The following is an 18,672-nucleotide window of genomic DNA, read 5'->3' on the forward strand; positions in this document are numbered from 1 at the left end:
GTGTTTTGTATTTGTTTGAAGGTTAAGAATGCTGCAATTAGAATAAGTAAATCTGGCTTATTGTTTAACATGCATAACAGGAGGTACTACAAATGTTGTCATGAAGTGGAGGGGAACCATATAACTTATAGTGAAGGCTGGGATTGAGTTTGGGGCATTTGCCTCAAACATGCAGGAAAAAGGGGCTAGAAACAAGCATTTTTATACGACCGCAAATTTTGAAAAAATTTTCGTCGTATATTGCTATCACGTTGGCGTCGTCGTCGTCGTCTGGCGTCCGAATACTTTTAGTTTTCGCACTCTAACTTTAGTAAAAGTGAATGGAAATCTATGAAATTTTAACACAAGGTTTATGACCACAAAAGGAAGGTTGGTATTGATTTTGGGAGTTTTGGTCCCAACATTTTAGGAATTAGGGGCCAAAAAGGGCCCAAATAAGCATTTTCTTGGTTTTCGCACTATAACTTTAGTTTAAGTTAATAGAAATCTATGAAATTTTGACACAAGGTTTATGACCACAAAAGAACGGTTGGGATTGATTTTGGGAGTTTTGGTCTCAACAGTTTAGGAATTAGGGGCCAAAAAGGGGCCCAAATAAGCATTATTCTTGGTTTTCGCACAATAACATTAGTTTAAGTAAATAGAAATCAATGAAATTTAAACACAATGTTAATGACTACAAAAGGAAGGTTGGTATTGATTTTGGGAGTTTAGGTCCCAACAGTTTAGGAATTAGGGGCCAAAAAGTAGACTATTGTCCAGAATAGTAAGCAAGAAATATCTAATTGCAAAATATTGTGCAATAGCAAGATTTTTTTTTAATTGGAGTTATCTTTCTTTGTCCAGAATCAACTTAAATCTTTGTTATATACAATATACAATGTATATTCACTTTTTACTACCAACTTATAAATTAAAATAATCTTTACCATTCAGTGATAACAAGCAGTTTTTTTACATCTTAATATTTTATGATGTATTTAAATGAGTAGTTATTGTTGCAAACTCCATTAGAAATTTTAATTGAGATTAGTTTTGGAATAAGGGAAAGGGGGATGTGATTAAAAAAATTGGGTTCAATTTTTCTCATTTGAAATTTCATAAATAAAAAAGAAAATTTCTTCAAACATTTTTTTGAGAGGATTAATATTCAACAGCATAGTGAATTGCTCTAAGAGAAACAAAAATTTTAAGTTCATTAGAACACATTCATTCTGTGTCAGAAACCTATGCTGTGTCAACTATTTAATCACAATCCAAATTTAGAGCTGAATCCAGCTTGAATGTTGTGTCCATACTTGCCCTAACCGTTCAGGGTTCAACCTCTGCGGTCGTATAAAGCTACGCCCTGCGGAGCATCTGGTTCTAGTTTCCAAACAATAACTTGTGTTTAAGTATATGGATCTCATTGAAATTGTACAAGGTTCCACACTACAATGGGAAGGCTAGGATTGAGTTCCGGTTAATGGCTCCAAAAAGGGGGAGGGGGTCATTTGTTTCAAAAAGAGTTTGGGAGGAGGGGGTTCCAATATTTTTCAGGGGTTCATATTTTTTATTTGAAATTTTTTCAATATTTTGAAAAGTTCCTACAAGAGAAGAAATCTTCAATTGCACTGTATTGTGCAATAGATTTTTAAGATCTTTGACCACATTTATTTTGTGTCAGAAACTTACATTATGTCAAAAAAATTTTCACAATAGGATCAAGCTTGAATATTGTGTCCAGAACTACCCCAACTGTCACGGGTTCAACCTCTGCAGTTCTATCAGATTGCACTCAGCGAATCATTTTATTTGTTATTATCTTGAATATTATTATACCACTACAAAAAATTTTGCTGTCATATATTGGTATCACGTCGTCATCGTAGTCGGAAGACATTTGGTTTTTGTACAATAGCTTTAGTATAAGTAAATAGAAATTATGAAATTTAAACACAAGGTTTATGTCCACAAAAGGAAGGTGGGATTGATTTTGAGGGTTATGGTCCCAACAGTTTAGGAATTTGGGGCCAATTTTTTGTGGAGCTTGTGATTTTTGTCGCAGAAAGCTCGACATAGGAATAGTGATCTGGTGGCGGCGTTGTCGTTAGCTAACTTCTTAAAAGCTTCATATTTTAGAAGGTGGATGACCTGGATGCTTCATACTTTGTATATGGATGCCTTATGTTACGAAATTTCCATCAGTCACATGTCAAATATCCTTGACCTCATTTTCATTGTTCAGTGACTACTTAAAAAAAAAAGTTGAGATTTTTTGAAATGTGAAATTCTCTCTTATTATAAGTAAAAGAATAACTTTATTTGGTATGTGGGTACCTCGTGCCTGTCAGACAGTTTTCACTTGACCTCGACCTCATTTAATGGATCAGTGAACAAGGTTAAGTTTTGGTGGTCAAGTCCATATCTCAGATACTGTAAGCAATACAGTCAATAACCTTGACCTCATTTTCATGGTTCAGTGGTTATAGTTAAGTTTTTGTGTTTTGGTCTGTTTTTCTTGTACTGTATGCAATAAGTCTACTATATTTGGTGTATGGAATGATTGTAAGGTGTACATGTCTAGCTGCAGCTGTCATCTGACCTTGACCTCATTTTCACGAGGAGGAGGTTCAATTAGCAACAGCAAAGTGTATTGCATAAAAGCAAAAAAAGAGAATATAAATCCAAATATTGTAACTAATTCAAGTTCTTTGACAACAGTTATTCTGTGTCAGAAACCTATTAAGTGTCAAATATTAAATTACAATCCCTTTCAGATCTGTATCATGCAATTATTGTGTAAATTTTTGCCCAACTGTTTGGGGTTGGAACTCTGCAGTCGTATCCAGCTGTGCTTGGCGAAGCAATTTATGATAGATAAAGATAAAATGTGAACAGCAAAAATGTTCAGCAAAGTAAGATCTTTAAATAAGTTTTAATATGACCAATATTGTTTATATTGACACCTGAAGGAGATATTGCCCTACCGGAGCAGAGGGGGCATTAAGTTTTACCCTTTTTCATCTGTACGTCTGTATGTCCCATTATTAGTTTCTGTTTGCCTCAACATAATGTTATGAAACTTATAGCCAATGCTAATAACCACAGAACACAGATCAAGTTTGAAAGTTTTTGGTTTTACTTTAACCGTTATAGAGTTTTGCCTCTTTACAAATAAAATAAAATGCTTTGCAGGATGCAGCTTTATACAACTGTAGAGGTCAAATCCTGAACAGTTGGGGCAAGTATGGACACAACATTCATGCTTGATACAGCTCTGAATTTGGATTGTGATTAAATATTTGACACAGCATGAATGTGAGCTAAGAACTTAAAAAAAATAAATTGGACATTTACCTATCATGGTCCAGTATCCAAAATCTAAATACATGGTTAGATTCAGCATATCAAAAAACCTCCAGAATTCAATTTTTGATGAAATCAAACAAAATGTTTAATTTTGGACCCTTTTGTCCTCAATGTGGACCAATTTGATAATGGGCCCAAAGATAAAAAATCTAAATACATGGTTAGATTCAGCATATTAAATAACTCCATACATTCATTTTTTATTGAAATCGAACAAAGTTTAATTTTGGACCTTGATCTGGACCAACTTGAAAACAGGGCCCATAATCAAAAATCAAAATACATGTTAAGATTCAGCATATTAAAGATCCCCTAGAATTCTTTTTTTGTTGAAATCAATTTTGGAACCTCTGGACCTTATTGTGGAACAATTTGAAAACGGGACCAAAAATTTTGCGGTCGTATACAAATTGCTAGATATTTGGATCTGTTCTTTAGCTTAAGTAAGCTTCAACCAAATGTTATGAAACAATGCTTATCACTAAAAAAATACAGATCAAATTTTAATTTTGGGGGTGTCACTTTTTATAATGGAAAAATTGCTGCCTTTTCGTTTCCTTTCTCTTTAACCAAATGTTACAAAACAAGTGTTATATCACAAAACTCAGATAAAGTACAAATTTTGGAAGCGTCACTTTTACTGTTTACAGTTATGTCCCTTTATAACTTTATATGATAGACAAGTGGGAGAATAGTTTAATTATGCAGTTAAGCTGCATTATGCGAGCACACTAGATTTGTGTTCTTCCCAATAAATGCTGAAATACTTGCCATTGTTATTATCTAGCTCGCTACTATGTTATATATAACTAATTGGACACTTTTTTAATACTTTTTATTCTGGATTACAAAAAATATGACCAGAAAAACCTTAAATGATCGTCGATTTATCCAAAAGTTTTGAAGTTACACATAGGAAGTAGTGCTTATTAAGAACCCTTGTGTAGTTCATTATGACTTGTACTTTCGGCCAAGATGTCAAAGAACAATTGTATGAAATATTTAATCGCCGAAAATCTCTTAATACAAGTAGTTTAGATTTCCCAAATGGCAAAAGTCGTAGGAATATTGTTTGTCATCAATACGTAGTACAACTACGTCAGTAGTCTATTATATAATAAGTTCAACTGTTCATGCTGTTGGCGGCAATTTCAAATTAGAAAAAGAAATATTGGTATCTTTTCAATTTGGATGCAGGTGTGCAAATTAGCAGTGGTCCGAGGTCCGCGACCTTCCACTTTTGCAAGCGGAATTTCGCCTAGGATAGTTGGTTTGTAGCTACGCCCGACGTAGTCACCTTCCACTTGAAAGAAAATAAGAGTTAACTTTGCAAACCTTTTCACCATGTTCACTAAAGTCTCCAATTAAACGAGCTAAAAACTTATTTTTATCATTATTATTCATGACAGCGATGTTCGTTTTGTTCAATCGCTAGCTTTATACAGAAAATCGCCGACAAATATTGTATAAATACGAGTAAAATCGTATCTGATTGACAAAAACAACATTGTAAAAACATAACAATGGCGGCCGTGAAGACAAAATTTTACAATATCGGATCCGATCCCGGAAGCGGATAAGGGTAATTCCGGGTTTGGCGATCAATTACGCAGGTGAAAAAAATACATCTATGCATGGTAAATGAATATAAACACTAGAATTGTAAACCAAAAGATATATATAAAAGAAAGAAAAAGCAGAAAAATATTTTATGCAGAAACTTAAAATTCTTTTTGACAAATTTTAATTTAAAAATCCAATACAACGTGACAGCTGGGAACAGTATATCTAACAATGACAACAATATACATGTTCATGGTCACAGTTTAAATTTTCTTTATCAGTGATAAATGATGATAATTAATGCATGTGAGATGCTTTTAAAGTGTAAACGTACTGCAATTTCGAAGGATTATTTTTTTTATCTCAATTTTGAAGGGTCAATTAAAGTAGCTGAAAGTTTCTTTATTTTCACAAATAATGCAACTATATTATATATACCTGAATGTAAGTAAATCATATGATATATAGGTGGCATCCTTTGGGCCACTCCACCCCCTCCTGTTTAATAACTTGGAAACGGTCGAGCTCCCCACCCCTAAACCATATGAGGAGCAGATCCAGGATTTAGGTTAGGAGGGGCGCTAACTTAAATTTTCTCCGAGCAGAGCGAGGCTAAAAAAATATTGAGGTAAAATTATCGGAATATTCTTTGAGCTGAGAACAACCCATGCTTTGCAAATTTAAGGGGGTGCATGCCCCCCCCCCCCCGACTGAATCCGCCCCTGCATATATTCAAGTATAGGACAATATAATAAATAAAATGAAATATAGGGGGAGTCCATGGAGTTACCCCACCCTCCTGTTTGAGAACTTGGAAACGGTCGAGATCCACACCCTTTAACCATATATATTCATGTTTGTGACAATATGAAAAATCAAATGAAATATAGGAAGAGTCGCTTGGGGTCACCCCAACCCTCCTGTTTTAGAATTTAAAAATGGTCTAGATCCCCAACCTTAAACCATATATATTCATGTATGGGACAATATAACAAATCAGATTAAATATAGAGGGAGTCCCTTGGGTCACCCCATCCCTCCTGTTTGAGAATTTGAAACCCGTTGAGATCCCCAACCCTTAACCATATATATTCATGTACGGGACAATATAACAATTCAAATGAAAGATAGGGGGAGTCCCTGGGGTTTCTGTACACCCTCCTGTTTGAGAACTTGGAAATGGTCAAGATCCTCACCCCTAAACCATATATACTGATGTATGGGACAATATAACAAATCAAATGAAATATAGGGAAAGTCCCTGTGGTCACCCCAACCCTCCTGTTTGAGAACTTGGAAACGGTTGAGATCCCCACCCCAAAACAATATATATTCATGTATGGGCCAATATAACTAATTAAATGAAATATAGGGGGAATCCCTGGGGTCACCCTACCCCTCCTGTTTGAGAACTTAGAAACCAATGAGATCCCCCCCTAAACCATATATAGTCATGTATGGGACAATATAACAAATAAAATGAAATGTAGGGGAAGTCCCTAGGGTCACCCTACCCCCAGTAGCGGATCCAGGGGGCCCACTGACCATCCTAAGAGGGGACCCGCTCCAGTCACGCTTCAGTGATTCCCTATATAAGCAACTATTTTTTTTCCCAAAAGGGGGGGGGGGGCGCACCCCCCTAAATCCTCTGCCTACCCCTACATGTTTGAGAACTTGGTTTTTGGTTAACTGCCTTCAGCGCTTACAGCGCTTTGATTTTTATTCACTTATTAGACAGAAATGTATATATTATGATGGTAAATTCGTAAGGCCTCGCAGGAACTTTCTATACTAGTATAGAAAGTCCCTTAGCCTCGAAAGAACATGTGTCCGAGATGTACTTAGACCTTGCAGAATGTGTGAGCTAGTATTCCCCAGATCACCGGCCGATATTATTCCTTGACTCATTTCGCATTGTTTAGATAACTCGACAGAGCAGCTATCTCTACTTCCTTTTCCTGCATAACAAATATTATTCTTCTTTGAGTTTGATCTTAGTTAACAGGCGTGGTTTAAGTGGCTTGTTGCAACACTTTCGACAATCCGTTACATTTCATTCCATCTGCATTGCATTATTACCATAGATGGTAGTTTAAAATTTCTTAAGCGAGCCCAGAATTTGTACAAGTGGTATTCTTTTTCGGACAAGTAATATATCATGGTCACTTGCCCTTAACAAAAAAGTTGATGTTGAACCAGAAGATTTCCTGAGAGATTACTTTAGGGAGTGACCATTTGACTTCAAAAGGGAGGTATGGGTTTTCTTAATAAATATTGTAATATCCCCAGTTTGATGAAAACAAATATTTTGGTCAAGCAGAGGACAATAAAAAAATATTCTGAATCCAGATTTCCCCCAATACATTTTAAAGTATTAAATTTTGAAAAATAATTTGATTGATAGCATCGAAAAACTATTCTAAAAAACGTAAAAAAAAGGGTTCGCGCTTTACGCAGGATTTTTTTTTAACTCCGACAGAAAACCATGACCACCCTTTGAAGTTAAATGGTATTTTTTTACAAAACTCCACTTAAGCTTTAAAAAGGTATCGTCAGGTGGAAAGACCTCCATTGTTGGGGAACAATTGATTTTTAGTTATTGATATTATTATAATCATTATGAATTATCTCCGTGTGCATCATTTCTGAATACTTATATTTTAATTATATACTTTATTTATCTCTGGATACCAGTAGGTAAACACTAAGAATTTGACTTATTGACTGAGATCAATGGTACTCAACTAGGCATGCCTTTGGGTAGAGAAGTTTTTTAATATTTAAACAGAAAAAACTGCAGCTATCCATCTTTGCCATAATAAATAACCATCAAACATTTTCCTACTCAGTTAACTAAGGTTTTAAACAAACACGAAACGCAGAATTAATCCAACATTATTAAAACTACATGACCTTTGAGAATAAAAACAGTTCAACGGGATTCCACCTTTTGTATGAAATATTTATAAAATTGTGCTTATTTATTAAATGAAGCAGAATCAGCTATTAATTGCTTCAGAATAACCTGTTGGGCTTTTACTGTCGTTCGTCTATAATTTTTGGTAAAATTCTTTTTTTTTTTATCAACAAAGGGTCAATTGGGAAACAATGACGTCACAATGCTAAGAAATTATAATTGGATAACATAAGTCACTTATATACTTTCATCATAAAGACAATCATTTGAAAGCTGATCTGCGTTATGTTAAGATACATAAGAATGGTATTTTCAATGATTTACGTGTGTTGTGTGCTTGTTTTTTCACAAAGTGCACAGCCATTTGTTCAAGAAGGAAACATAGGTTCACTTGTTATCAAAGTTTTTGATAAAATAGGGCCGTTGCAGTGTTTGAAAAAGTGTTTACACCATAAAAACTGCAAAGAAACAAACTACCACAAACAAAATTTACAGTGCGAGTTATACACAAAATCAAATCCGAATAAATCGAAAGACAAATCAGGATTTATATCTTTTTCGCCATTGTCAAAACCAAGCTTATTGGTAAGTTAACTATTTAATTAATCATTCTTTAGAAGGAATGCATTTTGATCATTGCATTTTATTTGTAAATTTTTATAAGAAATATAGAATAACTATACATCTACTAAATATCTCTGTTGTATAATACGCCGCTCTTTTTCCTCATCAATGACACAAAACAAACTAGAGGCTCAAGAGCCTGTGTCGCTCACAGATGGATTCATGACAAAATTGTGTTTTGGTGTTGGTGATGTGTTTGTAGATTTTACTTTACTGAACAATCTTGCTGCTTACAATTATCTCTACCTATAATGAACTTGGCCCAGAAGTGACAGAGGAAAATATTTTGAAAAAAATTACAAAAATTTACAAAATTTATGAAAATTGTAAAAAAATGGCTATAAAGGGCAATAACTCCTTAAGGGGTCAATTGACCACTTTGGTCATGTTGACTTATTTGTAGCTCTTACTTTGTTGTACATTATTGCTGTTTACAGTTTATATCTACCTCTGATAATATTCAAGATAATTACCAATTCAGGGGCGGCAACCCAACAACAAGTTGCCCTATTGGTCTGAAATTTTCAGGGCAGATAGATCCTGACCTAATGAACAATTTTATCCGCAGCATATTTGCTCTAAATGCTTTGGTTTCAGAGATATGAGCCAAAAACTGCATTTTACCCTATGAACTATTTTTAGGCACAGACATATGCATCATTTTTTTTAACTTGAGGTTTCATTTGACTTAAAATCAAGCACTAAGATTTATAAGGAAGACCATTATGACCTCCAATATATATGCATATATATATTATAATAACAAAATTCGCATGGCGTGTGCCGTTTTATTGGAATTTTATCTCGAGCGTTAACTGTTTACATAGTGAAAGCAGCACGTCATACAAGAATTATCATGTAAGCATAACAAATGTATTCACTTATTTATTTCCAGAAAAAAGACAATTGTTGGCCGAATCCTTGTCATGACAAACAGCACTGCATTAGTCTTCATGATCAGTCTCATTTATGTCTTTTGGTTGGTAAGTTTTTGCACGGGACTTTCATGGACAATCAAAATTACATAAAGAAAATCTTTAACTGTCATATTATCCCTTAATTATTGACTGATGTTTTTTTCTCCTTCAATTTCATTATATATTATTTTGTAGGTAAAAACGCACATTCTTTATTTTATAAGATTTGAACGGTAAATACTGGTTATTAGGACCACCATTTACTTTCTCTAATATTTTTAAAACACAATTTATTCATTTATTTCAAGTGATTTTACTTAAAGTCAAATTAAAAAAAAAAATATATGTTTTCCAGAAGATTCCATATTTTCTATTATGATAAATGATTTATTACAAGTCGCCTGCTCTTAGTAGATATATTCTATAACATCCATCATACTTTCAATACTTATAAAATGAGGAAAACATGCCAATCTGAGATATGAATTTTTATTAATGTATAATGACATTAATATTAGACCTCAACAAATTTGGTTGAACATATGTTTATTTTAACTTAAATAAGTCACATGACAAAACAAAAAAAAAATAAGCACATTAGTTAATCACTTTTTCTTCATATTGCATGATTCTTAGGTGGAGCCGTACTAAAATCTTCTTTTAATGTTGATATTCGCCCCACACATCAAAGTAAGAAATAAAAAACCTAGTTATAAAACCCATAATCATGCTATGCAAAGTTTTATTTTAATTATGCAAAGAAAAGAAAATTACAGTTAAATCTGTCTCATATCCTGACTTACATCTAGTCGACCATCAGGGTCGGTGGAAAACAAAACTTCATATCATAAGAGATGATATCAGCTTACTTATTGTAAACTTTTTATTTCTATGTAGCAACATTTTAGCAGCGCTTGCATACAGAGTATATATCCCAACTGATACGTATACCAGGGCTTGTATTTCCTTTCATGGTAGCTCTTAAATCAAGAGTTCTAAAGGATGAAGTTGATATCATACCTTAGTAAACTTAATAAACACCATCACCAGTTGGTATTTTAATATGGATAACCCGTTTTACAGATAATAGCGGATATGTTCCTAATGTTGTAACTACAATCTTGTTACCATTTCACGAATGTCACCTACCGAATCAGACTTATTACCGGATTTGTACTTAAATAAGCAAACAACGTGTAACACGTGTGGAGCAGGATCTGCATACCATTTAGGATCACCCCCAGTTTAAGGTGGGTTTCGTGTTGCCCAGACCTAAGCTTTTTATGTTGTGTTTTATGTACAATTGTTTGTCTGTTTGTCTTTTTCTATTTTAACCATGGCGTTGTCAATTTATTTTTGACTTACGAGTTTGAATATTCCTCTGGTATATTTCGCCACCCTTTAACAACTATTGATAGGTGACAAACACAAACAAAGAAAAGAAGAAACAAAACGACTTGATCTAACAAACACGAAGGCTCGCTAATATTAATATAAGAAATGACGTTTAGAAATTACATTTGTAGTTTCAAAAGGGTACTTCTGCTTCTACGGAAGTCGACATTTCTCTACATAAAATGTTCCGTTTAATAAACAACAAAAAGCGAACAAAACAAAAACTTTTAATAAAATTGATTTGTAATCTGCCTTCCAGATGCGCCTTGTACATACAACCCATGTTTAAATGAAGGAACATGTCACGTGACTGGTGTGAAAAGTTACTCCTGCACTTGTTCCCTGGGATCTTCAGGGAAATATTGCCAAAGTAAGTATAGAACATAATTCATGTTATTTGTGGAAAGTTTCATTTTGTCATTGAATAAAGTAAATCACAAAAATACTAAACTCAATGGAAAATTTAAAACGGAAAGTCTTTAATCAAATGGGAAAATCAAAAGCGCAAACGAGTTTCTTGTAATTTTCATGTTAAGGAATCATTAAACCAATGAATGCATATATAATCAGCTAAACTAAATCCTCTTGTCACCATTTTTACATTTATTACGAACCCACAATGTACAATCGATAACAAGAATGAGAGTCCTCAGTACACGAATGCCCCACTCGCACTATCATTTTCCATGTTCAGTGGACCGTGAAATGGGGGTAAAAACTCTAATTTGGCATTAAAATTAGAAAGATCATATCATAGGGAACATGTGTACAAAGTTTGAAGTCGATTGGACTTCAACTTCATCAAAAACTACCTTGACCAAAAACTTTAACCTGGAGCGGGACAGACGGACGGACGGACGAACGGACGGACGGACGCACGGACGAACGGACGCACAGACTAGAAAACATAATGCCCCTCTACTATCGTAGGTGGGGCATAAAAACTTCTTCGTTGTAATTTATCTCCAAGCTTTACCAGATCATTATATTGATTAACAATCAAGTCATGGAGTACGTAAAACATAAATGAGTTGAATTCCATGTGTTTCCATTTGTTGAATAAACTATGCCAACGATTTGATATACTGAATTGTTCTTTCAGAACCAGTTAACACTTAAAAACCTTTTTTTTTACAATAGTAGATTATCATAAAAACGAATGCATAGACTGGTCAGGTCAATAAAAATATGAGTTTTTGGGTGAACTGAGTTTAATAGGACTGACAACAATTCAAAACATTAGCCGAACTTTAAAATACAAAATAAAATGTAAACACTTACTTATCCCATTTTTTAGCAAACGTTACATTCTGTATGCTTTCCGATCATTGTAAAACTTTATAAGCATATTGCTTTTGTTATGATGATATTGATTCCGCAAAGCAAAAAATTAAGAATGCATTAATTGATATTCAAGTGATCTCGATGCCAAAAAAACTCATCATAGATACTAGGATTACATTTTGTATTTACGCCAGACGCGCGTTTCGTCTACAAAAGACTTATCAATGACGCTCGAATCAAAAATATTCCATAGTCTTCTATAACATAAAAGAAACAGAGGATGAAATTTTTAAGTTTTTGTAAAATTAATATGAAAAAAATCCGTGGCTACGAAAGTGCTAATTACTGATGCTCATCAATAAGACAAAAAGGTGCAAGCAAAGCCACATTCAATCATAGTAAAAATTTCAACATTTGAAAGTACATTGTATATCAACGCATCATAGATACCAGGACCGAAATTTTATAGGCATCTTTGAGAGAAAAAAAAAACCACATAGTCTTAGATGGGTTCGGAATTTCGTGTCTCTGAGAAATTGCCTGAAGAAATCCAAAAACGAACCAATGAAAACTTGCCTATTATGAAGTTGTCGGTCAAGCAAGAGATACAGCAAGTTTTTCGATAGATGCAATACATTTAAGTTAATGGCCAAGTACTTATGTGAGCAATAGGACATCCGCAGAGAACAATCTGAGACATAACATTGTTTATGTTGACATATCAGAAGGCCTCGTCGGTTTATAATGATAACATACTTATATTTTGATTTGTCATGATGTATATATATAGTAATCATAAGCTATAAATGAAATATAATTATTATATCGGTCCCTTATTCTACTTTTTCGGTAAATTTTCCGCGAATTGATACATTTGGTCATTCCGGTACCTATATATAGACTACCCGATTCTACAGTATATTATGATTTTTCATTTTTTTTCAGATAAAATAGACATCTAACATTCTTAAAGTATTTATATGAAACTTACAATATTTAATTTCCTAATTTGCAGACACTCCATGCATGTCCAGTCCGTGTAAGAATAATTCTACATGTGAACCATTTGTTGAAAATTACATTTGTAGATGTCATCAAGGCTTTTATGGAAAGGATTGTGAATGTGAGTAAAGTTATTCTGTTTGTCAGTTTAAAATTTTCAAAGAATAGTTATAAGTATATTTTATAGATGCCTAAGACAAAAGACAAAATCGTTTCAGTTCAGCTGATTTTACTCTTTTTACGTTCAATTATACTGATCCTATTGTGCCTAACAGAAAAAAAAATGTTCAGGTTTGCCATGTGAGGAATTTAATCTTTATTGTCAATGAATTGTAAAAAGATAGTCAACACTTCGGTGTTGACATGAATATCAATAATGTGGTCATTTTTATAAATTTCCTGTTCACAAAACTATTAATTTTTCGAAAAAACTAAGGATTTTCTTATCCCAGGCATAGATTACCTTAGCTGTATTTGGCACAACTTTTTGGAATTTTGGATCCTCAATGCTCGTCAACTTTATACTTGTTTGGCTTTATACATATTTGGATTTCAGCGTCACTGATGAGTCTTATGTAGACGAAACGCACGTCTGTCGTACTAAATTAAAATCCTGGTACCTTTGATAACTATTTACACCACTGGGTCGATGCCACTGCTGGTGGACGTTTCGTCCCCGAGGGTATCACCAGCCCAGTAGTCAACACTTCGGTGTTGACATGAATATCAATAATGTGGTCATTTTTATAAATTTCCTGTTCACAAAACTATGAATTTTTTGAAAAACTAAGGATTTTCTTATCCCAGGCATAGATTACTTTAGCTGTATTTGGCACAACTTTTTGGAATTTTGGATCCTCAATGCTCTTCAACTTTATACTTGTTTGGCTTTATACATATTTGGATTTCAGCGTCACTGATGAGTCTTATATAGACGAAACGCGCGTCTGGCGTACTAAATTATAATCCTGGTACCATTGATAACTATTATCAACGTTGTTTCTAAAATTATGATGTCGCTGATATGTTCAAAGTTATTACGGCTGTGTCAACGTATTTGTCATCACAAACTAAAGCCGTGATATATAACTTTATTAAGAGCTGAGCAGAGAGATATAGACAGTTTAACGACCGATAAATATACTAATAATGTGTCTGTTAATAAACAGAAGCGACACCGAGACTAATTCAATATTTTTTAAAATCAATTTGTTATCAAGAAATATGCATAAAGTGTTGTTTTAATCTATATACATGTATTTTAAAAATGTTTTTGCGTTTGCTGGGCATGCATGTGTACACAATTTCATATGAACATGTTCTATCATATAACCAGATGCTCCGCAGGGCGCATCTTTATACGACCGCAGAGGTTGAACCCTGAATGGTTGGGGCAAGTATGGACACAACATTCAAGCTGGATTCAGCTTTAAATTTGGATTGTGATTAAATAGTTGACACAGCATAGGTTTCTGACACAGAATGAATGTTGTCTAATGAACTTAAAAATTTGTTTGCCTTTGAGCAATTCACTATGCTCTCAAAAAAAATGTTTGACGAATTTTTTTTTTCACATTCCCCTTTCCCTTATTCCAAAACTGATCTCAATTCAAATTTCTAATAGAGTTTGCAACAATAACTACTCAATTAAATACATCATAAAATATTAAAATGTAAAAAAGTGCTTGTTATCACTGAATGGTAAAGATTGTTTTAATTTATCAGTTGGTAGTAAAAGTGAATATACATTGTATATTGTGTAAAACAATGATTTAAGTTGATTCAACTACTATTCTGAACAAAGAAAGATAACTCCAATTGAAAATTTCTTGCTATTGCACAATATTGTGCAATTAGATATTTCTTGCTATTGCGCAATACTGTGCAATTGAAAATACTTGCTATTGCACAATACTGTGCAATTGAAGATTTCTTGCTATTGCGCAATACTGTGCAATTGAAAATTTCTTGCTATTGCACAATACTGTGCAATTGAAGATTTCTTGCTATTGCTGAATAATGGGCAATTGAAAATTTCTTGCTATTGCACAATACTTTTATAATAATTTTGGATCATGATTTTGACCAACTTGAAAACTGGGCCCATAATCAAAAATCCAAGTACATGTTTAGATTCAGCATATTAAAGAAGCCCAAGGATTCAATTTTTGTTAAAATCAAACTTAGTTTAATTTTGGACCCTTTGGACTTTAATGTAGACCAATTTGAAAACCGGACCAAAAATCAAGAATCTACATACACTGTTAGATTTGGCATATCAAAGAACCCCAATTATTCAATTTTTGATGAAATCAAACAAAGTTTAATTTTGGACCCGATTTGGACCAACTTGAAAACTGGGCCAATAATAAAAAACCTAAGTTAATTTTTAGATTCAGCATATCAAAGAACCCCAAGGATTCAATTTTTGTTAAAATCAAACTAAGTTTAAGTTTGGACCCTTTAGATCTTAATGTAGACCAATTTGAAAACCGGACCAAAAATTAAAAATCTACGTACACAGTTAGATTTGGCATATCAAAGAACCCCAATTTTCAATTTTTGATGAAATCAAATAAAGTTTAATTTGGACCCTTTGGGCCCCTTATTCCTAAACTGTTGGGACTTAAACTCCCAAAATCAATCCCAAACCTTCCTTTTATGGTCATAAACCTTATGTTTAAATTTCAATGATTTCTATTTACTTATACTAAATTTATTGTGCAAAAACCAAGAATAATGCTTATTTGGGCCCTTTTTTGGCCCCTAATTCCTAAAATGTTGGAACCAAAACACCCAAAATCAATCCCAGCCTTCCTTTTGTGGTCATAAATCTTGTTGAAATATCATTGATTTCTATTTACTTAAACTAAAGTTATAGTGCGAAAACCTAGAAAATGCTTATTTGGGCCCTTTTTGGCCCCTAATTCCTAAACTGTTGGGACCAAAACTTCCAAAATCAATCCCAACCTTCCTTTTATGGTCATAAACCTTGTGTTTAAATTTCATACATTTCTATTTACTTAAACTAAAGTTATAGTGCAAAACCCAGGGGCGGATGCTGGAATTTTCGAAAGGGGGGTGCTAACCCAGGGCACCCAGGGCAAAAGGGGGGGGGGTGCAAAACATATGTCCCGATACAAATGCATTGATCGGCAAAAATAAAGGGGGGTGCGCACCCCCGGAACCCCCCCCCCCCCCCTGGATCCGCCACTGAAAACCAAAAGTATTCGGACGACGACGACGACGACGCTGACGATGACGCCAACGTGATACCAATGTACGACCCAAAAAATATCAATTTTTGCAGTCGTATAAAAATTAACAAATCATTAAATTCCAAACCTCAAGAAATAGGTAAATTCCTATTATCAAACATTTTAAATTAAACTCATCATTAGTATCATACGATCAAATTGTGGTCGCCAACCGCGTCTACAAAAGAATCAACAGTTACACCAAAATATACCGTTTTAATGTATTTGTTTCTGGTTACACTCGAATAAATAATTAAATACGAGTAGAAAAGCATTGATGACTCCAAATTATGTGATGGTTGTCACATCTACATATCCAATTGGTGGTATAAATTACCAGAAGACCTGAATACTGTAGAACAAAAATATCTTTTTTCGTTTCTGTGTGTGTTACATTTTAATGTTGTGTTTCTATTGTGTCGTTGTTCTCCTCTTATATTTAATGCGTTTCCCTCAGTTTTAGTTTGGAAACCGGATTTGTTTTTCTCTATCGATTTACGAGTTTCGAACAGTGGTATACTACTGTTGCCTTTATTTAACCTGACAAACATGATATGCCTTTTAAACTGATACTATACACCATTTCAACAGCTACTGTATATATCTTTTGTTTGCCTCTCGTTTACTTTTCTTTTCCTTTTTAGTTTCAAATTCATGTTCACCACCTCGTCAGTGCAGCTATAGTGATGACTTCAACTGCCAGTGTGATAAAGACTGTCATGAGTATGAAGATTGCTGTTCTGACCAATTACAGTATTGTATTTCGCCATAAAACAGTTGCTACATGCACTTATATCAGAATGTAGATTGATGGACTTACATGTACAAGTTCGAATATTTTAAGTGTTTATAAATCTGGCTGATATCCAGTTTAAAAAGAACAAAATACATAGCTCTCTATAATAACATACAATGGATTGGTACAATCTTTAATGCAACAGGTGCACAATTAATGTTTCTTCGGTGATTCTCGAAATCAAAATATTTGACTATAAAAAAAAATGTTGGAGCGGATCAAATCAAAGGGAATTGAAAATACAAAAGGGTCTTATTTTAATCGTTTACGTTTCTCTGTCCTATATTTTCTCCCATTTATCTGTTTTTTTATTGTAACCCTGTCGTGTTATGTTGTCATTTTAATGTTATAATTAACACTGACATTTATCTGTTTATTTATTGTAACCCTGTCGTGTAATGTTGCCATTTTAATGTTATAATTAACACTGCCATTAAAGCGGGAAGTTTGGCATGCCACAAAACCAGGTTCAACCCACCATTTTTTTCATAAATACCCTGTACCAAGTCAGGAAAATGGCCATTGTTACATTATAGTTCGTTTCTGTGTGTGTTACATTTCGGTTTTGTGTCTCTGTTGTGTTGTAGTTCTCTTATATTTGATACGTTTCCCTCAGTTTTTGTTTGTAACCCGGATTTGTTTTTTTCTCTATCGATTTATGAATTTTGAACAACGGTATATTACTGTTGCCTTTATTTACGTCATCTAAAATTTGTTGCAGTCTTAAAATTGCAAGCACTCAATCACTTCACTAATCAATTACAATGGTATATTCAACCAGTATATACCAATAATACCTTACACTCATACAATCTATCAGCAGTTATCAAAACAAACCAACCCCACTCAAATTGGATGCGACTGTCATATTAATGAGAGGTTTAACAAGCTTATGAAACCAGCTTCATTCCCCCAATTCTACGTAAGAAAATGCCTGTACCAAGTCAGGAATATGACAGTTTATTGTTATCCATCCATTTGATGTGTTTGAGCTTTTGATTTTGCCATTAAATTAGGAACTTTTCGTTTTGAATTTTCCTCGGAGTAATATTAAATCTTTTCAATGCATGCGAGTAAAGTGCAAATTTGGGAGAAATATAATATTTAATAACAAAAGAGATAAAACAATCGTGTACACATTCATGTTGATTCCTTACACATTTATAAACAAACGTGTACACATTCATGTTGATTCTTGTACATATTCATATCTTTTTGACTCCTGCAAGCACTCAATCACTTAACTAATTCATTCCAATGTTATATTCAACCAGTATATGCCAATAATACCTTACACACATACAATCTTTCAGCAGTCATACAAGTGAGAGGTTAATCAAGCTATAAAACCAGGTTCATTCCCCCAATTCTACATAAGAAAATGCCTGTACCAAGTCAGGAATATGACAGTTTATTGTTATCCATCCATTTGATGTGTTTGAGCTTTTGATTAAAATTTGCCATTCGAATAGGGACTTTCCTTAAAATTTTTGAATTTTCCTCCTAGTAGTAAATTTTATAATCTTGATAACAATTTTCAATACATATGAGTACAGCACAAATTAA

General features: G+C 33.6%; 1 long non-coding RNA gene across 1 annotated transcript; it reads left to right on the top strand.

The window, feature by feature from the left end:
* The first annotated feature begins 9,307 nt into the window (after positions 1-9,307).
* Positions 9,308-17,367, top strand: LOC143054070 (uncharacterized). The gene is made up of 4 exons (XR_012971556.1): positions 9,308-9,438; positions 11,027-11,137; positions 13,067-13,174; positions 16,955-17,367. It is a non-coding gene; the product is annotated as an uncharacterized LOC143054070 (long non-coding RNA).
* Positions 17,368-18,672: the final 1,305 nt, after the last annotated feature.

This window comes from Mytilus galloprovincialis, chromosome 12, assembly GCF_965363235.1.
Source record: "Mytilus galloprovincialis chromosome 12, xbMytGall1.hap1.1, whole genome shotgun sequence".
Lineage (NCBI taxonomy): Eukaryota > Metazoa > Mollusca > Bivalvia > Mytilida > Mytilidae > Mytilus > Mytilus galloprovincialis.